At 41.3% G+C, this 24,525-nt stretch overlaps 1 pseudogene; it reads right to left on the bottom strand.

Moving 5' to 3' along the window:
• Nucleotides 1-13,239: 13,239 nt before the first annotated feature.
• On the bottom strand, nt 13,240-23,819 carry LOC101031841 (homeobox protein NANOG-like; annotated as a pseudogene).
• Nucleotides 23,820-24,525: the final 706 nt, after the last annotated feature.

Here is a 24,525-nt window from a genome sequence, read left to right as displayed (position 1 = left end):
CAACCCTTTCGTAACACAGGACCCCCTACCTACCTCCCACTTGCCCCCCTGACCAAATCCTTTCTGGAAACATGCTCACAGTAAAAAAAAAAAAAAATACAAACCCATAAGGAAGAAATACTCCCGAGGGAGAGTCAACAGACCAAATGGAATGAGTAACCCACATATTTGAGATCAGTGAGCTGAAGGATACTATAAAAATATGTTTAAAATGATAAAAATACATAAAAGGCAGCACCCCACTGCCAGTCAAGCAGACACATAAAATTAACGATCACAGTCTTGAACCCAGACTTGTGTGTCAACTCTGCACTCCAGGTTTCTCTACTCGATTTAATCATGGTAGTGAGGGGACTCACCAGCAAAGTAGAAAGTGAAGTCTTCAGAAGGGACTGAAGAAACGAGCAGTTTTTGATGCTGTACTTATCTGGATTCTGATGTGAGGAATTACTTGTCTTTTCAAAAGAAATGGGCTAAGAGCACATTGATTACAACAGACTTAGTAAGGTCTTTGAAAGGTGCAGTTTTTAGACTCCCTTATCTAAAAGACCCATACGTGAACAAGGCTGTCTAACTTTTAATTCTTTAGTTTTAAGACTTAAATAATTGAAATGTTTAAAGAAACAAGTAAGACCCAGCATTCATTGTGCACTTTTGATTATGTCATTCCTCAATGGAGGTTGACCTCATTCCTTTCTTGGATCATACCCTGGGAAAAGCATAGCCTTACAGGTAAGAAAGTGTGCTACCAGGAAACTTCTTTTTCTTTTCCCCACTCACATCAGTTCCTTGAACTTGACCAGCCTGATGTTTGATCAAGATGAACTGAAAGGCCGGGCGCGGTGGCTCACGCCTGTAATCCCAGCACTTTAGGAGGCCAAGGCGGGTGGATCACGAGGTCAAGAGATCGAGACCATCCTGGTCAACACGGTGAAACCCCGTCTCTACTAAAAATACAAAAAATTAGCTGGGCATGGTGGTGTGTGCCTGTAATCCCAGCTACTCAGGAGGCTGAGGCAGGAGAATTGCTTGAACCCAGGAGGCGGAGGTTGCGGTGAGCCGAGATCGCGCCATTGCACTCCAGCCTGGGTAAGAAGAGCAAAACTCCATCTCAAAAAAAAAAAAAAAAAAAAAAAAAAAAAAAAGATGAACTGAAAGGAATCTCTGAATGACAAAAAGGGACACAAGAGTAACCCATTTAGAAAACTTCAGGCATAGTTAATCCTGCAAAAATGACCTCAAAGTAAAACAGCAAAACAAGCAAAAAGAAGTGAGAGCTTTTTGAAAACATTTGTTGGTCATTATAATCTTTTTCACCTAGTAATTTACACGTGCCATTTGTTCACACAGTCAGTTAATAGTGCCAGTCATTGCTCAGTCACTGGGCATTTACCAGTGAAGAAAACCAAAAAAACCCCTGACTTTGTGAAGATTATCCTGTAATTGGGCTGGACAGAAAGGAACTAAAATGAATAAGAAAATCATACAGATGTTAAAAGGTGATAAGTTATATGAAGAGAAATAAAACAGAGGGAGAAGTTGCTATTTTAAATAGAGTGCTTAAGAAAGGCCCCAGTGAGAAGGTGGTATTTGGGCAAAGACCCAAAGGAAGAACTGAGGGAATGAATCATGTGGATATCTGAGCAGAGTATTCTAGGGAGAGGGATCTGCAAGTGTAAAAACTGAGCACAGAATCTATGATGATTAAAAAAAAAAAAAAAAAGAATATGGAGGACTTAAAATACAACGGACCCTTGTTCCATCCTTTCTTCCGGCAGCATCACTGTCCAAAGGTGATTGTCTTATTTCTTTTTAATTGGTTCTGGTTTTAGTTCTGTTGGTTACTTCCAGATCCAAATTAACATGAGCATATAGCTCCATTTTAATTTACCAGTTTTAAATGTTACCTGCTAACCTCCTGTTTCAGATGAGGATTTAGCTCATATCATTCTTCCTCCTCTCCTTATTCCACCCTATATTTGATTGAGTTTTAGTCATGACATTAACTACTATTATAACTTTAATGCACACTCAGACTTCTATTTCTGGTTCTATTGATTTTGTGAGGAAAGAACTGCTGAAATAGGGAGTACAGACAGATCCCTGGGGTTGGGCAAAGGTCAGAAGTCTGGATATGGGCAGAGTCCAGAGCCTTTGACTAGACACACAGAGTTCAAAGCTGCTCAGCATCTAGATCAGCCTCCAAGGACAAAGATGATGAAATGTCAGTATCATTGGTCAAAGTGCAAACTGAGATTAAGAGTGGGAAGCACAAGTGGGGCTGGTGTGGGGGACTCATTCACAGAAAGACTAGAGTTTAAGGATCAGAAATATGAATCTCTGGAGAGACCAAGGTATTGGGCTCTCTTCCATGAGTTGAGGAGTGCTCTCCCCATGGCAAATTCTAGCTCTTGGCTGGCATACTGTGCCACTTATTTGCTTGTTTGATGTATTAGGTTGGTGCAAAAGTAATTTTTTTTTTGCCATTAAAAGCAATGGCAAAAACCTCAATTACTTTTGCACCAACCTAATACTTCCTCTGTTCTGCTCTAATTTCCAAGACAGCTGCCTTGTACACTGCATTTCCCAAGCTTCTTCACCAACTGGCTTCTATCTATGTTTTATCCACGGGGAACCCAGTGGGGAGGTTGGAGCAAAATAGAAAAAGATAAGTCAGGGTATTTAATTCCCTATTTCTCTGATTCAGAGGGTGTCTTGAGTTTCTAGCTTCTGTCTTGTTGCTCTGGCTTCTGGATTTTGATAATGTGGTTGTAGTGACCTCCTGCCATTGTGAATCCCTTAGTTAACTCATTTTCCTTTGTTTGGCCTCTCAACTCTACCAAAACATTTTTAACTGGTTCCCTAAATAAACTTACCTCCGTGGAACCCCCAAGCATGGGCTCCAGTTTCATGAGTGGACCCTGATTAATATATGTTCTGGACATAGAAGACATTTTCCTATTACTGAAATAAACCCACTGCTTACCGGCTAGTAAATAAAGACAGTACTAGATTTTAGGCAGATTCCTTATGATTGCTACTATTTTTTTTTAACTTTAACCTTTATTTTCCTTCTTTTCAGCAGTGTGTTTTCACAGATGATTACTGTCTAGTGCCTCTGACACACTCTAGCAATGGCACCTTAGAACAGATGCTGGACACTTTGCCTTTGGTAACTGTCAACCCAGATGGAGTAGGGCAAAAAGTGTTCTTGAACAAAAGGACAATTTAGATGTAAATAAATCATTTGAGCATATGGCATCTACCTAGCTGTTCCTGGAGGTAAAATTGGAGAACTGTTGACTAAAATATGAACCCTATAATTACAAACGGCTACCAGATAACTAGTGAATTAGCAACGTAATTCAGATCTGCTAGGAAGTTCCAGAACAATCATGGGAATTACGGGCTGGTAAATTATTTTCACTGTGACTCTGGAAGGTACAACATTTCTGGAAGATAATTACGTAATATATATCCTAAATCTTCAATGTGTTTGACTGCATTTTCACTGCTAGAAATTTGTCCTATAAAAATAATAATGGATTTATGCTTTCTCATTCCAGTTCATTACAGTCTAATTTCTGACTTGAAGGAAAAAAATTCACCTATATCTCCATCAAAAGAGACTTCATTAAATAAAGATATATCTATACAATAGAATAACAGTCATAAAAATGATGCATAAAAAGAATGATATGGGGAAATGTCGACAATTTATTGACAGGTAAAGAAGCAAGTAAGGTGATTTTCTTTTTTTTCTATGTGCCTCTTTTTTTCCCCACATGTAGAAAAGAGGCTTATTAAGAAGGCTTTGAAGTCAAAAAATAAAACTCTTGATACAATTTTTTTAATCCTTAAATCAGCTCAGCAAATATACAATCAATAAGCTGTGTAAGATTTAAAGTCCATTACTTTATTTAAAATAAAGTACATTTTAGTTCTTAAAATTTATTCCATAATTGACTAGAATAAGTTATTTCACAAATAGGTAAACAAAAATGAGTATTATAAAACTTGCCTTGAATTCTATTTTTAAAAGTCAGCAACTGGTGGTTTTTTTTTTAGCTTGATAATTATGGAATAGAGAATATGTTTTGTCGTGGTAGCAAATCTCAGTAGAGTTACAATGCCCAGTGTCTCACTGTACTAGAAAACAAAGGGTAGGGGGAAAAAGGTGACTCTATTGTGGATAGAGGTTTGCAATTTTGTTAAGCATTTTTTTTTCAAATTATTTTATTAAAACATGGAAAACTAGTAACAAAAATAGCATGGTACTGGTACCAAAACAGATACATAGACCAATGCAGCAGAACAGAGGCCTCAGAAATAACACCACACATCTACAGCCGTCTGATCTTTGACAAACCTTACAAAAAAAAAAAGCATGGGGAAAGGATTCCCTATTCAATAAATGCTGTTAGGAAAACTGGCTAGCCATATGCAGAAAACTGAAACTGGACCCCTTCCTTACATTTTATATGAAAATCAACTCAAGACGGATTAAAGACTTAAACATAAGACCTAAAACCATAAAAACCCTAGAAGAAAACTGAGGCAATAACATGTAGGAAATAGGCATGGGCAAAGACTTCATGACTAAAACACCAAAAGCAATGGCACCAAAAGCCAAAATTGACAAATGGGATTTAATTAAACTAAAGAGCTTCTGCACAGCAAAAGAAACTATCATTAGAGTGAACAGAAAACCTACAGAATGGGAGGAAATATTTGCAATCTATCCATCTGACAAAGGGCTAATATTTAGAATCTACAAGGAACTTAAACAAATTTACAAGAAAAAAACAAACAACCTCATCAAAAATAGGGCAAAGGATATGAACAGACGCTTCTCAAAAGAAGATATTTGTGTGGCCAACAAACATAAGAAAAAAAGCTCATCATCACTGCTCATTAGAGAAATACAAATCAAAACCACAATGAGATAACCATCTTACACCAGTTAGAATAGTAATCATTAAAAAGTAAGGAAACCACAGATACTGGAGAGGATATGGAGAAATAGGAATGCTTTTACTCTGTTGGTGGGAGTGTAAAAGCATTCCTATTCTAGGAATCATTCAACTATTGTTGAAGATTCAGTGAAGAACTAGGAATCATTAAATAGCTGTGAAAGACAATGGTTGAATGGTTCCTAGTTCAACCATTGTGGAAGAGTGTGGCAATTCCTCAAGAATCTAGAACCAGAAATACCATTTGACTCAGCAATCCCATTACTGGGTATATACTGGAAGGATTATAAATCATTCTACTATAAAGACACATGCACATGTATGTTTATTGCAGCACTATTCACAATAGCAAATAGTTGGTTCACATTGGAACCAACCCAAATGCCCATCAATGATAGCCTGGATAAAGAAAATGTGGCACATACAACCATGGAATACTATGCAGCCATAAAAAAGGATGAGTTCATGTCCTTTGCAGGAACATGAATGAAGCTGGAAACCATCATTCTCAGCAAACACAGGAACAGAAAACCAAACACTGCATGTTCTCACTCATAAGTGGGAGTTGAACAATAAGAACACTTGGACACAGGGAGGGGAATATCACACACCGGGGCCTGTCATGGGGTGGGGGTCTAGGGGAGGGATAGCATTAGGAGAAATACCTAATGTAGGTGATGGGTTGATGGATGCAGCAAACCACCGTGGCACGTGTATATTTATGTAACAAACCAGCATGTTCTGCACATGTATCCCAGAACTTAAAGTATAAAAAAAATTTGGAAAACAACATATTACTCTCATAAACCATTGTTGTTGGCATATTTTCTTTGACAGCATGAAAGTTACAATGTACCTTTGTATTGTGTCTCTTCACTTAATACTATATTGTGAGCATTTCTGTGATCATTGGGATTATCACAGCATAATGACTTTAGAGTATTCCAGCAAGGGGGATGGGCGCAGAGTACTAATTTAGTGGCAAGACTCTCTCATGGGTCAGTGCTATGATGAGACAGCACATTCCTTAGTGATCTGAAAGAGGTCTCACTTCTGGTTTCCCCTGACTCTGTGGTGACATATGAATAATAAACTAAAGGTGACCCGTTGAGAAAGTGTCTTGCAAACTGTGTGTTGTGTGACAAGGCAGGAGCACAGTGGGTTGGTATCAGCTTGGATGTGAGGTTCTGCTCATGGTTTGTGTTCAGTGACCCAAGAAAATTCGTCATATGGTCAACATTCCAGGAGGGATACTGCTCGTTTCTTCCCTCTGCCTGCATTACCGTTGCTCCTCTTTCTGCTTGAGAATTCATTCTTTAACTCTCAAATGGCTAGAGGAATGTTCCTCTGCCCTGTGCATCTGTGGATACATCTTCCTGTTATTCAGGGGCTGAATGAACTCTGTTCCCTGTCTCCTGATTAATATGTTGAAGCATTAACCCTCAGTAACTCAGAATATGACTGTACTTGGAGATAAGGCCTTTAAAGAGGTAGTTAGGTTAGAACTGGGTTGTTAGGATGGGCCCTAATCCAATATGACTAGTGCACTTATAAGAAGAGATTAGAACACAGACCCACATAGCCAAAGGATGACCATGTGAGCACATAACTAGAAGGCAGCCAACCTCAAGCTGAGGAAAGAGGGCTCAGAAAAAGCTAAGCCTGCTAACACCTCGATCTTGGACTTCTAGCCTCCATAATTATGAGAAAATAAATTTCTGTTAGTTGTTTAAGCCACTCAGGCTGTATTTTGTTGTGGCAATCCTAGCAAGTGAATCCATCGGTGGGAGAGAGGACTAAAAAATGGGCCAGGTAGGGGCGTTTATGGCAGCAGAGTAGCACTTAATTCTTGACCTCCCTCCCCCACCACCTTACTTCGTTTCTAAAATGTTGCACTGGCAACAAAACTAACATTTGGATAAGATGACCCATCTGCAAGGCCCCTTTCAGCATTGACATTCTAAGCTTCTGTACATCATTTGATTTTCTGTGAGTTATTTCTCACACGGGTTAAAGCAGCACCCCCTCAATAGATTTGGCTCCCTTCTGATCAGTTCTCCTTATGCAGCCAGAGTGTTTGCAGAAATCTGATAGTATCACATGAACATTCTGCAAGGGCTGCCCATCTCCTTCAGTGTGAAGTCTGACCACCTCAGCATGGCCCACATGGCCCTTCCTCACCTGGTCCATGCCCTTCTCCAGACCTGGCATCTCCCAACCTGCCCTCCAGCCATGCTTAATTATGAGGAATTCATAGTTCTTCAATGCACCATAATCTCTCACACTCTGTGTGTTTGCATGTGCCAGATTTCCTGCCTAGAATGTCCTCCTCTCTCCTCCTTCTTGGTTAGTTCTGCTCACTTTTAAGAACTGGCTCAGGCACTTACTTCTTGCAAATCTACCAGCCCCATCTTTCTTCTCTTCCACCCTCAATCTATTTGGACTAAGAAGCTTTGGGTCCCATTAGCTCCATCATAGCCTGATCACACTATTGGATAAAGGGGGGCTCCAGTATTCAGTACACACATAAGTGCCCTTTGAAAAGAATGCTGACAATAGTAAGAAATAGGTCATATTGGAGTCTCTAAATTGGAAGAGTTGACATTGCTTGTCAGACACTTGGCCTAAAATCAAGTCTTAAAGAATACGTGAGTCAGAGGGCAATGTGAGTCAGAAAATACACAGACAGCAGGGTTTCTATCAATTTGCCAAACATTTATTGAACATTGTTAGAGGCATGGCTTAGTGCTGAGCAGAAACTGGAACTTACACTGAGATGTCACTATTCAGAGGAACAGTAGCAAGTTAGAAATGGTCTGATCACCCCTTCCCCCTTGGGAAGCCAGGGGCCAGGTGGAGAAAAGTATGGGGAAAGGTCAGCTTCCCAGGTGTGGGTCTCATAGAACTGAGACTCTGGAGGAAGTGCTACTTACCAGGAGCTTCCAGGGTTCTGAATTCAAGGTTTGCACCAAGACAAGAAAGAGATCTGCGGCAGATATTAAGAGAGAGAGCATGCAGTCTCGGGGTTAAAGAAAGGGGATGGTCAGGCACATACAACTCAGAAGACCCAAGCTGAATTCCTGCATCTGCGACTAGTAGTTTTATGACACTGGGCAACTTATTTAATTAAGTTGAACTTAATTTGAAGTTCAAATTAATTAATTTGAACTTCTGTTTTGTATGTCATGAGAAAACTCGTGTCTACCTTGCCTGCTTCTGAAGACTTTTGTATCAAATGAGAAAATGTCTGTAAAAGAGCTCTGCAAACTACAAAACCTGGGCACAGCAAGGCGCTATGAATGAGAGGCATCCATTCTGCAAAGGGGCAGGTATTGGGGCTGTGGCTTTCCTGGGCCTGCAGGCGCAGGCAGAGAAGGGGTTGTTCTTGGCCAGAGGGAATATATGGGTGGATCCTGGCAATGGGTACTGGCAACAAAACTAGGGTTGTTGGCATTGGTCAGCACCCATCTCAGGAATGACATAATTGGGGCTGGGAAAAGTCCAGGGAGAACTAAGTGCTGAAGGGAAAGAAGCAAGTTCCAGGAGAGCATACATTGATGGGATAAGAATTCCCGCTCATACAAAGGAAAAGCTTGAGACTTCGTGAATGCATTTAAAAGAAGTATTAAGTCAGCAACAGTAAAATAGAACAAAACAGTAAAGAGGCAAAGTTCAGGAGGCATTTAGATGTTTGTGGATGATAAAATCAAAATGGATTATTGAGCTGCCTGGAGGACATCTAGGGTAAATCAGAACCATGCAGTCTCTGTTATGGATTCCCAAGCTTTTTCAAAGTAGCATTTTGCTACCTCTTGTGAGCCTAGGGTTGGATAGCTGCTAAGTCTGATGTCTATTTTCTTTTTTTTTTTTTTTTTGAGACAGAGTCTTGCTCTGTTGCTAGGCTGGAGTGCAGTGGCATGATCTCAGCTCACTGCAACATCTGCCTTCTGGGTTCAAGCGATTCTCCTGCCTCAGCCTCTGGAGTAGCTGGGACTACAGATGTGTGCCACCATACTCAGCTAATTTTTGTATTTTTAGTAGAGACAGGGTTTCACCTTGTTGGCCAGGATCGTCTTGATCTCCTGACCTCAAATGATCCACCTGCCTCAACCTCCCAGAGTGCTGGGATTATAGGTGTGATCCACTGTGCCTGGCCCTGATGGTTTTATAAAGGAGTGTTCCCTTGCATGCCCTCTCTTGTCTGCTGTCGTGTTAAGATGTGACTTTGCTCCTCCTTTGCTTTCTACCATGATTGTGAGGCCTCCCAAGCAATGTGGAACTGTGAGTCAATTAAACCTCTTTCCTTTATAAATTACCCAGTCTCAGGGAGCAGCGTGAGAACTAATACATCATCCAACCAAACAATAATACTGATCACTTTGTGAGAGATAAATTTGAAGAGATGGTTCCTGCATAGAGGTAATTTATTGTTCATATAGGAGACAAACAATTTTGTAAAAAGCTGTAAGATAAGGTAGAGAAAGAAAAGTCCTATAAAAGAAGTAAGAGTGCTGTGGGGGTTCAGATTACTTCTAACCAGGGTGATCTAAGTTTTATGGAGGGGGCAGCAGATGAGTTGAGCCTTCAGAACTGACTATTCAGGAGGCAAGGATTCAGGCCAAAGCATGATTTGATCTGAGTAGGGTGAAGAAAGAATAAAGGAAATGGGAAAGAAGCTTAGGCTTGACAGTTTGACCACATAGGGCAAAGCTCTGAACAAAAGCATCAGTTGTTTGGTTTAACTTTTGCCATAAACATGTGATATCACATAAATGTTTTTGCTTTAGCCAGAAGTTCTCAGAAGGCCAGAACAGAGGATCAAATATATATCTTTATGGAAAAGACATTTCAAGGAAACCCAGCTCTTCACTTCTCTGTCAGGAGCAACTATGAACAGCAAGTACCAGATACATCATCTTAGCTGCTTGGAAACAAATAAGCAAAAAGAAGATGAAAACTCCGGCCAAAGCCACCAAATAAAAGAGTGGGTGTATGCGGGAGAAATAAGCTGCAATGATCTGCGATTGGTCCACTAGCTTGGGATGGCCTGATTGGATACACATTCAATGGCTGTGGAGTGGCACGAGGATGGAGACCAGCATCATTGACCAACCATCAGCATAGTCTTAATTAAATATTAATATTACATTGAGCAACAGTGGCTAATGGCAGTCACTATAGTGAATTTGCTGAGATGGTTTCTGCTAACACAAAAATTAGACTAGTCTGAAGGACTCTATTAAGCATTTTTGTACTTTTAAATTCCAATTTGATCTTACATTCTCTGGGGTTATTGGTAAGACTGGGTGGAAATAGTGCAAAAATTCCAGGGAGCAAATGTGTAATGGAAATGGAGAAACTAGGCTAGACTTGGTGAGTAGGCTAGACCATGTACATAAGTGCTGATTAAAACAATTTATCAAATCAGGTGAGAAATGCTAGGAAGGACAAGAAAATACCAGAAAGAGAAAAAAGATTTTCCAATTTCTGTGCTCACAATTACTCACGTTATGTTAGACATACAAATATAAAAAATAATAAATTGTTTTCTATGATCCTAACAAAGTGTTATAAGGAGGAGCTGATGAATAGGAAATGTTCACTTAGTCATCCAATGACTCATTTCTTCCCTGGAAACTACAGAGGCAAGCTCATCTTTTTTTTATATATGTTTGCTTGTTTTTGCTTTAATAGATGAAAAGGTATAGAATATTCAAACTAGATCATTTGCTATCAATTTATTCATTCATTAATTTAAATGAATATTTACTGACTGATGAAAATGTACCAAGTGCTAGGTATTCAATGGGATATTCAGATTGCCCAAAGGGGCTTATATTCCAGTGGAGAGCACAGACTAAGAGCAAGTAAAAAGAAAAATCGATAAATCAAATAATTACAAACCATATTAAGTTATGAAGGAGTCAAACAATGGGCTGGAATAGAGAAAAAGGAGATCAGAAAGGGAATGGAGGTGCAGAAAGGTGAAGGGGTCTACCCCAGGTCACTATAGTTAGTGGTAGGGCCAGAACCCCCATCTCCTAACTGCTAGGATCTTTTGACTATGTCAGGTGTGCCGTCTGCTTTGACATAGAATCTGCCTTCTGTTCTTTGGTAGTCTGTGTGGATATGGAGTGATTTCTTGGCTGGTTTCTAAAAGCAGATGGGAGGGCTGAGTAGGGGGAGAGGAGAGGTTTATCAGCTGGTGGTGTGCTACGTGCTGCTACCTGTCTCTAAACAACTCACAGAGATGGGACATGACAAACTTTCTGGTTGAGATGGTTTGGCTGTTTTCTCACCCAAATCTCATCTTGAATTGTAGCTCCCATAATTCTCATGTGTTGTGGGAGGGACCCAGTGGGAGATAATTGAATCATGGGGAGCAGTTTCCCCTATACTGTTCTCTTGGCCGTGAATAAGTCTCATGAGATCTGACAATTTTGTAAGGATAACCCTTTTTCCTTGGCTCTCATTCTGTTTGCCTGCTGCCATGTAAGATGTGACTTTCTCCTTCTGCCATGATTGTGAGGCCTCCCTAGCCATGTGGAACTGTGAGTCCATTAAAACTCTTTTTCCTTACAAATTACCCAGTCTCAGGTATATCTTTGTCAGCAGTGTGAAAACACACTAATATACTGCTTTTCCAATATGCATCAGACTAGTCCACCATGTTCACTGCCTTCTGCAGACTTGATGAACACATGTCAAGACCTCTGAGTAGGATGGGAGAAAAGGACCATAACTCTCTGACAACTTTTTGTAAAGAAATACTTCAATTTCCCATCATATTTCAACCCCAACCCTTTTGTATCTCAGACATATGTGAGGGATAAGGGTAATAAAACTGGGCTAGCCATGTCCCTTGTAAGTTTTGCTTGGTTGCCTTCAGCCACCACCAAGATAGAAAGAGTCCCATGAAATATCCTTGTTATTACTATTATAAATTATGCATTTCTTACGATTCCCTCAAGAGCTCCCTTTCCATACCCTTCACTCCCAAAGACTTGAGAGCTTTTAAATTTGCATTTAAAGAGAAAACTTTAAGAATTTGAGAAGTGTGTAGGATGAGCTTTTTATTTAGTGTTCAGAATTGTAGATAACAATTCATTAAAGGTGTATCAATCTTTAAAATTGAGATAGAAAATAAAATAAGAAAAAAAAGGGGCATAGCCTCATCAGGGTTATCTCAAATGTGGTGGGGCAGAGATCTACTAACACACTCTACTGATTCACTAATAACATAAATCCATTTTATATGCCCTTCCCCGACCCTGCCTTCTCTGCCGAACTTCAGCAGACAGCCACAATAGCAAGATTTATATACCTTTTCCTGAATGAGGGAGAAAAGGAAAGTGAACCATATGATATAAATGTTTGAAGGAAGAACTAAGGAAGGGAATAGGGACTGAGCTCTACCATATGTTGTTGGAAATCTGATTTAAAGTTTCCCAAGAAGTTGGAAGTAGGCACCAGGAATTACAGGGCTTTTTAATTCAAACTCCTAAATTGTGTGAGTTCTAAATTTGGGATTTCTATGCAGCCCTTCAGAAGGACTGAGATACCTATATTTTTCTATCCTTCGGCTTGCCAAAGAAATATAAACAGTCTAAAAAGCATAATATACTCTATTTTGAAGTAACAAAATACTTATTGTTGATGTGTAGTCGTTTAAAGCATTAGTATTGATTAAACAATAAGTTAATTTAGCAAATAATTACTGACTACCTAATACATTCTTTACACTGTATTAGGGGATTGAGAATACAATGCTAACAAGGAGATTCACCATCACAGAATTTTATAATTTGGCATCAGGAGTCAGATAAATAAAAAGAAAGTTAAAAATGTGTTGTGAAAAGGCAGGAGAAGTCCAGATAAGTATAGGACCACATAAGCAGCCCTTAATTCTGACTGGAGCATGGTGGTAGTGCCAAGGAGACTTCCTGGAGGAAGTTACATTTGCACCGAGGTCTGGAGGGTGACTAGGAGTTAGTCAGATGCATAGGAGAGATGAATATTCAAAGAATACACACATTAAAAATGTAAATAAAGGAGGCCCATTTGAGATTCAGAATTCCTTGATCATCAAGTTATAAACTAGATACTCCATGCAAACAGATTTTTTTTTCTAAAGTATTTGGGAGCAATGAAGATATAAAGAACAAAGAGCCAGATCGGCATCCAACGTCCCTAAAGATGATGCGGAAGCCTCACTGTGCTTGCACATGTTGGCATCTGTCTCTGGTCATAGCTGCCCTAATGGGAACAAGCATGCCCCAAGGCCCACTGAGAGTAGGATCTGTTGCTGACAGTCCTAAAAAGGATGCCAACCCAACAGATATAATCCAAGGAGTCAGAGCAGGAGTGAAACTTAAAGATGAAGATGCTCTAAAACCCGGTGGCTATCCCCATCTTCAAGGAGGGGTGGATAGGGTGTGAGTGTGCCCAACTCTGCATTCTCCCTATGGCCTCTGCTGACTTCAGTTTTGGAAGATAAATACGCATTACAAGAGTTAATTGAGAAATACCTAGCTCTATCTTTCTAGAACATTTGTTAAGCATTCCAGGTAGCTCCCCACCCCCAAATTTTCAAGTATTACGAGTCAAATGGAAGGTGCTCAGTAAATGCTCATTAAATCAGTTAATTAACAGGCCAGTTTGCTCAAAGGCAGAAGGCTTATTGTAGATTGGATGGCATTTGGGGCCTGTCTTTCACTTTTCTTCCTGCAGCCTCCCTTTGTCTTTCTTCCAGCTTTCTCTGCTGAGCTGAGTTAACACCTGCTCATCTTTAAAGACTGACCGGAAAACTACAAATTCTCGCTACAGAATGGGAAACTCCCTCCTCCAGGCTCTCATGGCACTTGTCCATGCCATGACCTACTTTCCCAACCAACTGTACTGGAGTGATTTGTCCCTGTGTTCATTAACTCCTTTTAGAGCCCTTGTGTGTCTCATTCAGTTCCTGTTTTGACAGTGTCTAGCGTGGTGCCTTCCTGGAAAGGGTTAACAGCTGTGTTGTGAGTCATTAAATCCCACTGTCCATATATTGAAACTAATTGTACACAGTGCTTTCCTCCGGCATGCTTGGGATCGTAGTTCAACACCTCTCAGCAACTTGGCTGAGGGGCCCTGCACTTCCCTCCCCAACTGATGCTGCCATGGTTTTGGAGGGGCTAAGGGCTTGAGCCCTCAGAGAGTTTTGGCATCATGTTATTGGGAACAGAGAATCTCTTATGGGTTCCCTAATTGGAGAGTTTGAATTGAGGACCTGACATGGCCAAGTAAAGAGTACCCCTCTTTCATAGAGGAGGCTCACACATGGGGCTCTATAATTGTTTTCCAGAAGTGTGTTATTTGTTTTTTCTTTTTTTGACACAGAGTCTTGCTCCATGGACCAGGCTGGAGTGCAGTGACATGATCATAGCTCACTGCAGCCTCAAACTCCTGAGTTCTAGCTCTCCTTCTGCCTCAGTCTCCCGAGTAGCTAGGACTACAAGTGCATGCCACCACCCCACACTAATTAAATTTTTTCTTTTTTTGTAGAGATAGGTTCTTGCTATGCTGCCCAGGCTGGTCTCAAACTCCTTAACTCAAGTAATCCTTCTGCCTTGACCTCCCAAAGTGCTGGGATTACAGGCATGAGCCACTGTGCCCGGCCTGTGTGTTACTGTTCTATTGAGTAAGAGCAATCCTTGTAAAGAAGAAAGGCTGCTGCTAGCCTGACTTAAAGCCTTTTTACAGACTCCTGAGATATTAAAAAATGGTGAAATGTCAAGCGTTTTCATGCTAAGAGGTAGATGCTTTTAATGAGTAACATTGCAGTGTGATTGTGCTATTAGCAAGGATTTATTTTTTAAAACCATTACTTCAGAGGATGGTGATTAAACATGGGAACACTGGAGCCTGGACAGCCTGAGTTCAGATTCTGACCAGCATTTATTAGCCATGTGATCTTGGGCACATGATGTGGTCTTTCTGTACCTCAGTTTCTAATCTATAAAATAGGCATCTAAGTATCTCCTCATAGGGTTCTTGTGAGGGTTAAATGTAAGTCTTAGAGAAGTACCCAGATTCTTACAACAGTCTGCACTAGATAAGTGTTAGCTATTATTATTGTTACTGTTTTAATGTGCTCCAAGCAATGTCATCTGGTTGGCACTGTTGAGTTTTGTCTTGAATGCCATTTTCTTTAACTCTTGTCAGCCTATATGTTCTTTTGATGATAATTTCAAAATTCTAAGTTTAAGACCCTTTGTGAACTGAGTCCTTGGCCAGATGGCATCTTGTCATCCCATTGTGAAATGGGATGTCTGCCCCTGCTTCTGAGAGTGACAGGGGTTCCACTTAAAACCTTCCACTCAAGGGAGCGCTCCCTCCCTGTCCCCAGAGGCACACAACCTCAGAAATAGGGCTGTGGCTGGGCTTCTGGGATGAAAATTCAGTGGCTAAGGGCAGGGTGGTGAGGGTGACCTGCCAACAAATGCTGCAGACACACTGGTTGTTGGATTCAGTCAATCATTCAGCTGATCACCAGGGTGTGGCTCTTTCTTTCCCTTTAAACATCAGATTCTGTTCTCCCTCCTGCTAAAGTTAAAAATGACTGTGTGTCCAAATGGCATGGAACAAGTTGTACATTGCTAACAGGCTCCCTGGGGCAATGCAAAGGGCCTATATACCAGTACTTGCAGTACCCACAGAGGACTGTGGTAATCTCTTTCCTTATATATAGCTGTGACTGTCACCATCCAACCTGTGGGTGGTATGCTGTTGCCACCTGCATACCTTATAGAATTCATGTGTCACCCAACATCTTCCTGCTGCTGCCCTAGCTAGGGCCTTATATGTAGGAAGAGTGGCACAAAACTGGCATGGAAGCTGAGCGAGTGGGACCCAGGACACAGATGGGGTGTCTTCACCCCCAGGGTCACACTGAGCTTCGTGGTGACTCTGGCTCCTACCCCATGGCCAGAGTTCTGCTGCTGGCACCAGCACCCCAATTTAGATGCCTGCTCTGCATCCTGCTAAATCTTGGCCACATTCCAGCACTGCCAATTATCTTGCTAGCAGCAGTGAGGCGGCAGTCACAACGCAGAGGTGTGTGGGTGGCTGCTCTGTGTTTCTAGGCCTGTGCTGCTGGGGAGCAATCCTGCAAAATCCCTGCCGCTCTCCACCCAGTGGCAGGGGCAGTGGCACCTTGGGAGCTTTAAGGCATGAAGTGCAAATGAGAGGAAGGCGTTTATTTTCAGCAAAACATTCCCAATCATGACAATGGCTGTGAGGAGACATTTTCCCAAAGCCTTATGAGCTGCTGGTGAACATCAGTAGCTGCTGGCAAGCATGCCATTACTTTATGCCTCACAAGCGTGGGCACCTGGTGAGGTTTGGGCGTAGGATGCCCATTGATTGAGTTATTTCTAGGGCAATTATATTCCTGGTTTCTCTTCCTGCAGGAAAAAAAAATTACCCACATCAAAGTAGCACGTTAGAGCGCCCTATATTTCTAATGTGTTTTGCCTGGAGCAGACAATGAGCCTTACCCACCACCTGGTGAGGAGAAATGGGTGGACAAGGGGAAGCCAAATGTGTTCAGCTCCCTGGGCCTCCAAGCTCAAGCAGGCAGGGCATTTGGCCTTGAAGTTTTCAAATTTCTAACTGGGAAGGACAACATTTAAAAATTATACTGTGAATATTGAGAAAGACTTAAGTAAAAAAAAAAAACTCTAGCATTTGTAGTCTGCATATAATCAGAAGAATTTCTCTAAAGAAATGGTTTCCAAACTATGTTTTTAAATGGGAGGGATTTTTTTTTTAATGTGAAATCTTATGCTATACAACATACAATGACAACAACAACAAAAACAAAAACAACAGGAAACCCTTCCTGTTGGTACTAGAGGCTGCACCAACTCTTTCTCCAGGTTCTTGGAGGTGGCTCCATGGATTTCCAACATCCATGGTGGTGCTAAACCCTCTCTTTGGTGTGATTTCACAGTTATCCCCCTCATTCCCGAAGCTTTCCTCACTTAATCTCTCAGATTTGCAAGCGGGCCTTGTCTTTGGGGCAATCAGATGTCATCAGTAAGTTTTGACACAGAAGCTCCAGGAGCCTGGGCAATTTATTCTGCATGATTCCAGTGCTGAGACATGGGGTGCATGGAGGTCTGAGAATCCTGTCCTCATCTGACTTGGTGATGGCCAGTGCTTGGCAAAGATTAGTAATTTGTTGAATCATCTGTTATTCAATACATACGAACTGCACACCTTCTCTATGTTGCCAACATCCCTGATTAAGCTCATGAATCTTAAATTCTCAAGTGGGAAGAGGAAAGAAATAAGGAGACAAGCCAACAAAAGTGATGATTTCAGTTAGTGATAAGTACTATGAAGAAAAGAAAGCAGGTTAATGGGATAGAGAGAGATTGACAGGTCAGATGGAGTTGGGGGTGGGAGCTGCGGAATTGTTCTTTAGATTGGGGCTCAGGGACAGCTTTATCAAGGAGTAACATTTAAGCTGAGACCTGAATGGTGAGAAGATATCCAGTCAAGAGAAAGCCCACAGTATTCCTGGCAGAGGAAACAGGAGGTGTATCCCCTGAGGGGAAACATGCTTGGCTTGTTTGAAGAGCAGAAAGCTGGCTAGTGTGACAGAGACCTTAGGGACCTGAGGGAAACATGGCACAAAATGTAGACAGAGGCAATATAGAAGGCCTCATTACACAGAACAAGGCTAGGCATTTGGGTTTCATTCTAGTAGTAAGGGGCTTGCATTGGAGGATTTTTAAGGTTTTCTCTCACCTGAGCCTCATTCCATTCTTTCAGTGTGTAGAATCATACCCAAAAGATGTGCAAATTTAGTATTGCCACTCTGTTAACAACTAAAACCTGCAGCTTCAGCACCATAAGATGGGAAAGAAAGGAAGAGAGAGAGAAAGAAAACCAAACCAAAACCAAAACCAAAACAAAAAACCCCCACAGCTACCTCAAATGGAGAAAATAATGGGATTGTAAAGAAACTATGAATGCTAGAATTTATTCATTTGACAAATTTTGTTGTTGATACCCAGTCTAGGCTTTAAGCTGTGTGACCTTAGGCAAGTCACAAACTTCTCTTTGCCTAACTTTTCACATCTGTAAAAGGGGAAGAATAATAATACTTCTCTTATAATGTTGCTTTAAGGATAAAATGTTTGTAAAATGTGTAGAACACATGGTAAACACGGTATGTATTTGCTATTATTCTATATGCAAAGGCACTATTGACTGATACATTTGTTCATCTATTTCACAAATATTTTTTGAGTACCTGTCATGTACTTGGTGCTATACCAAGTGCTGAGATGTAACTGTGAACAGGCCAGACTTGGTCCCTGCCTGGCACCTGGCTTGTTGCACCTTACTCTATGTAAAAAGAGGCATGGGGTTACTGAGGAGGGACCCACCAGCTTTGGCTGATGTATGTGGAAGGGGGCCAGGAACGGTGCAGGGGTTGCTTTATTACACCAGGAGCCACTGGGAGTCTAACCCAGGTCCTATTCCCTGGAAGCCCCCCTGGACTCTGCAGATAATGTGCAAATATAAAGAGAATTTCCTTGGAAGAACCATCTGGTGGGGGTAAGCATGGGCATCCATTGGGTCCTCAGCCTCCGCTGCCATTTAGTTAGCTGACATCATGTTATCATTGAGTCCTCTTATATCCTAAGTCTTGAGTTAGACTGGGTACTCAGGGAAGGCTTTATTGTTTGTCAGCTCTAGTCTTTGCTCCTGACTTCTGCTCCAAATGGTATCCCAAACAAAGGGTACTATTATAGTCCATTTGGGCTGCTATAACAGAATGTCATAGACTGGAGCCTTATAAGCAACAGAAATTTACTTCTCATAGTTCTGGAGGCTGGAAAGTTTCACTGTCAAAGCACCTGCAGATTTGGTGTCTGATTAGGTTCATTTCCTGGTTCACAGATGGTGCCTTATACCTGTGTCCTCACTTGGCGTAAGGAGTAGGAGCTCTCTGGTGTCCCTTACCCATCCCATTCATGAGAGTACTGCCCTCATGACTTAATCACTTCCCAAAGGTTCCACCTCGAAATACCATCACACTGGGGATTAGGTTTTAACATTGAATTTTGAGGGAACACAAACATTTGGAACATAGCAAGTAGGTATCTCTTTTCCCAACTTAGGCATGGCCACCAGGCAGGTTCCAAAAGGACAGTATCAGGCATGAATATGTGGTAAGCTAAATTAGCTTCCCAAATGAAAGCAAGAGTTACTTGCAGGTTCCTAACAGTCTAGACTCAGACAAGTTATTATTATTTTAACATTGTACTAGTTCCTTGATTCATAGAGCAGAAAGGGTCGGAGAGCTCACCTGAAGAAAAGCACCTTAGAGATCTTTCTAAATGACAATGTTTCTCACATTGCTCCCCCTTGAAAAGTGTTCTGCAGCTCTTCATAGCTTTTGAGGTGGTCTGGTCACCTTGGTGCCTGGTCTTCATGATGTGGTTTCTCTATACTGCAGTGACTGGGCCCCTTCATACTCTTCTCCCTCCTTCCTAAATTTCCTACCATACCTACTCTCTTAAGTTCTCCCAGCGTGCCCTGCTTCTCTCTCTGCCCCTCCTGCTACCCCTTACCCAGACTTATTTTCCCAAGGACACCTAATCAACTTTTAGGATTCACTTGGTATCATCTCTTCCAGAAAGTCTTCCTTCCTCTCTCAACATTAGATCACGCTCTCTGGACCACAGCACTGCACACACTGCGTAGGCTGTCTTCTTGGGTATCTTCCTATAAGGAAGGTCTCACCTTTACATCTCTGTAGCTCCCCTGGGCTTAATAAATGACTCTTAAGTGAAATATAACTATTTTCTAAAATTCTTATTGAAAATTAGTACATTCCTATTTGTCACTTCCTCTGTTTCAGTTTTAGTGTTAGAGGAAAAAAATAGTCATTATTCCTATAAAAGGCCTTGGAACCCCAGGAAATTCTTGTGTGACTTATTGTTTGCCGTGATATGCCTTTCAGATGGTAATTGATTCTTCTTTCTCTGACGCACACTTAGTATCTTATGATTACACCTGTTTGGAATGTCCACTAGGATTGATTTCTCTAGTTTTCTTTTTTGAGATAGGATCTTTCTCTGTTGCCCAGACTGGAGTGCAGTGGTGCGATCTCAACTCACTGCAACCTCTGCCTCCTGGTTCAAGCAGTTCTTGTGCTCAGTTTCCTCCTGAGTAGCTGGGACCACAGGTGTGCACCACCACGCCGGTTAATTGTTTTTTTGTTTTTTGTTTTTTTGTTTTTTTTTTTTGTATTTTTAGTAGAGATGGGGTTTTGCCATGTTGGCCAGGCTGAATCACTCCTGACCTCAAGTGATCCACTTGACTCAGCTTCCCAAAGTGCTGGGATAACAGGCATGAGCCACTGCACCTGCCCTATTTCCCCAGATTTTTTGATTGGATTTGAACCAAAAGAAGTATTAGAAATCTCTTGTGATTAGGTAAGCTTGACAGCTTTCACTGCATATAACAGAAACTACATGTAACAATACAGCACTGGCTTAAACAGAGAAATTTATTTCTCTTCCATATAAAAGAAGTCTGAAGGTTGAATGCCATCTGCCATTTCCTAGCAGTGAGGCCTTGGGTAAGTTAGTAACTTTGAAATCCTTCAGATACCTGTAAATTAAACTAGTAATATTATCACAGGGCTTTTGTGAAGACACAATAAGTTTAAACCCTGGCCTGGCACACAGTAAATACTCAATAAATGTTAGGGGAAAAATGGCATCTGCTATTTTATTATTACTGCTAGTTGTTTGCTTTATCAGCCCCTCTTCATGTTTTAGTAAATTAATTTACTTTTTAGCAAATTAATAAATATCCATATTTGTGTAATTGTCAGATATTAGCTGTAGGCATCCCTGTGCCACCATGTACTGTAACACCCTGACACAGCAATATCACATCCTCCTGCCCTCAAAGAATCCTTTAGAGGCAATGCTTCTTATGGAGAAATAAGGCCTTTGCAGGAATCAGATGAGGCCAGCTGCCTTTGTGTCATACTCCTGTACCCGATAGAAATAACCACCATTGGCATCCCTGGTCATGGGTTACACATTTCTGGAAGAAGGCATCCATCATATCTTTTCTACCCACTCCCCCACCCCAATTTGTACTTTTTTCCTCTTATTCTTGAGGTTAGATTCCAAACTCTAAAGATATCCAAACTAGCATTAGATCTAGTTATCTATAGCAAGAGACAGCTTCTATCATGGTGTCCTTAGCAGCCAAGGTTTAAATGTTTAAAATGTTTCTCCAGGAAGATACAATAGGAAAAAAGAAAGAAACCTCTCTGACTGGGCTCCAACCATACCTCGCCTTCTATCAGATTGACTGGATAGGCATAATGGAAACCAGAATACATGGTTTCCAAACAAGAAAAACCCTATGAAAGAGAGGAAGATGGGAGGGGAAGGATTCAGCCAGTGCCCAGACTGAAATTGAGTAATATCAATTTCACTCATCTTCCCATATCTTTAGGTTGCATGTTCATGGAATAGTTTACGAATACATCTAGTGCTTGAGGAGTACTAATATACCTAGTGGTCTGCTGTACTACATTATCGCTTTCCCCAGCAGTTTCCCAGGCAGGCTACAAGTCACTGGTAGGACAATTTGGCTGGAACTGCATGCAGGACTACAGAGATTTCTCTCCACAGTTATAGAAGGGGTGTTCTAGGTCTAATTACTCCAGGACTGGGAACACCAGGTCTGAGTGTTCCAGGAGTGGTTGCTCCTGGACTGGATGTTCCGGGTCTGGTTGCTCCACATCGGAAGCAACTGGGTTGCTCCACATTCCCAGTCGTGTTCACCAGACATCTCTGGTGGTAGAAGAGGAAAGGCTGGGGCAGGTAGGTACTGAGGCCTTCTGAGTGTCACCATTGCCATTCTTTGGCCAGTTGTTTTTCTGCCACCTCTTAGATTTCATTCTCTGGTTCTGGAACCAGGTCTTCAATTGGAAAGTGGAGTTACATACTTCTTTTTGATTAAGGGAATGTTGGAAAGATGTTTCACAATATTGGTCTGTTTGTAGCTAAGGTTCAGGATGTTGGAAAGTTCTTGCACCTGCTGAAGGCTGAGGCATTTATATCTCTGAAGTCTGTCATTGAGTACACCTAGCTGTGTGGAAGAGAACACAGTTCTGGTCTTCTGTTTCTTGACCGGGACCTTGTTTTCCTTTTTTGTGGCACTATTCTCTGCAGCAGTGGGTTGTTCGCCTTTGGGACTGCTGGAAGAATCAGGGCTGTCCAGTCTCTGTGTGAGGCATCTCAGCAGAAGACATTTGCAAGGATGGATCATTTTCTTTAGGCCCACAAATCACAGGCATAGGTGAAAATTCTTCATAGTCAGATGCTTTGAAGCAAGGCAGGCTTTGGGGACAAGCTGGATCTACACTCATGTTATTATTGGGGAAGAGGAGGAAAAATTTTAAGAGCTGGACTGGAAAAAAGGCTAAGGCAGCTTTAAGACTTTTTTCTGGAAGATTTTAGAGAAATATGATCTCCAGGAGTGAAAGTGTCAAGAAGCTGGGATGAAGTGAGTAGTCTCCACAACAACAGGAGGCAACCAGCCCAGTCCAGCAAACAAAACAAAACATCATTTCTTTTTATTTGAATTTGGCAATTAAAGTAAGATGACCCAGTTGTTATGATTTATCTGGATGGTTTTAGACAAGGTATTCAAAGGTAAATTCACTTTCTTTGTCTTGTCTAAGCTCTCCAGAATGAAAAGCCTGAGATAGAGCATGTTTGTGCTATTTCTATTAGAGCAGGATGAAGGGACAAAGGAAGAGAGGCTGGAAGGGAGGGAGGGAGTCAATAGGAGGGTGTGTTACCAAGTTGGTTACTGCTAATTGTTTGATCCGAAGGAGCATCACAACTGTCTTCCAAGAAGCCAAATAAATTATGTATCAGAATAGTCCATTGAAGAGAAGAAAGAGCTGTCTGTTCATTGATTCCTGTCTCCAACTGGTCAAAGGTTTGTCCTGTTAAGTGTTAACTTCTTCACATTTTCATTTTGCACATGCTGAGCTGCCAGGGGACGTGTCATGGTGCCCAGACCTCTGTGTCAAAAGGCAACCCCCAGAGCAAGAAACAGGAAGCATCAAAGGCAGGTAAGGCATGCCCTTTTTACCTATGTGAAGTTGCTCAGAGCCTAATGTAGTACTGCTCTCTGCAGCAGCTGGAACAAGAGACAGGTAAGGCTGAGAGAATGTGAAGTGGCCTAAGGAGTATCTGACACATTTTCATTAATTCAACAAGACGTTATCGCAGACCTGCTATTTGCCAGGTAAGGTGATAAGAAATGGTGATGCAGAAGTGACTGTACAACACAAGCCCCATACTCAGGGAACTCATGTTTTGGGTTGTAAGCTTAAAAGTAGATAAATATTTAAAATAAGGTCTGTTAAAGTAAGTGCTCAAAAATTATTTGCTGTTACTAGTTTTATTGGTGGCACTGTTGGAAATGAGTAACAGAGCTCCCAGATATCTCTGTTGATGACCTGCTCATAAGCCAGGGCACAAAATGATTCCATGATTCCTTTTTTTTTTTTTTTTTTTTTTTTTTTTTTTTGAGACGGAGTTTCACTCTTGTTGCCTAGGCTGGAGTGCAATGGTGCAATCTTGGCAAACGGCAACTTCCGCCTCTCAGGTTCAAGTGATTCTCCTCCCTCAGCCACCTGAGTAGCTGGTATTACAGGCATGTGCCACCATGCCCAGCTAATTTTGTAATTTTAGTAGAGACAAGGTTTCTCCATCTTGGTCAGGCTCGTCTCGAACTCTTGACCTCAGGTGTTCCACCTGCTTTGGCCTCCCAAAGTGTTGGGATTACAGGCGTGAGCCACCGCACCCAGCCCATGTTTCTTAAAGTAATGTATATTTAATATATGCTTATCAGAAATGCATTATTAAGTATGATGTTTTAGCCTAAATATGTCAATTTTTAATCCTTAGAGTGCTAAAATGGCAAAAAGAATAGAACACCTGAACAGGTGCAGAAGGTCTCAAAAGGGAGTTGAGTTTTAGGAAACTGGCTGTTAAGTGATGTGACCTTATTCCCTAAAATACCTTACAGAGTGATGAGAACACAGCTGATTCTCACATTTGTACTGATTGGTTGAATCTTGCCAGGAGAAGGATGTGAATTCAAGTTTAAATTCAGAGCTTCTGCTGACTTAAAAAAAAATAGGATATGTGCCTCCTTCTATCTTGCTGCCGTATGATGCACAGCCTACCCATGGGAAGACACCTAGCCAAGAACTTCATTTATGGAGTCAGCTAGACCTGGATTCAAATCCTGGCTTCACATGTTCTAGCCATGTGATCCTGGACAAGTCAATTAATCTGTTTTAAATTTTCTTATTTATACATGAAGGTTGTTGCAAGCATTAAAGGAGGTATGTGCAGTACTAAACATAAGGCTACTTACTGATAGAGTGTGAGCTCAATACTAATTAGCTCTTATTAGTTTCATTTTGTGCTAACAATGCAGA

This window comes from Saimiri boliviensis, chromosome 12 (genome assembly GCF_048565385.1).
Source record: "Saimiri boliviensis isolate mSaiBol1 chromosome 12, mSaiBol1.pri, whole genome shotgun sequence".
Lineage (NCBI taxonomy): Eukaryota > Metazoa > Chordata > Mammalia > Primates > Cebidae > Saimiri > Saimiri boliviensis.
This window is presented reverse-complemented; position numbering and strand designations above follow the sequence as displayed.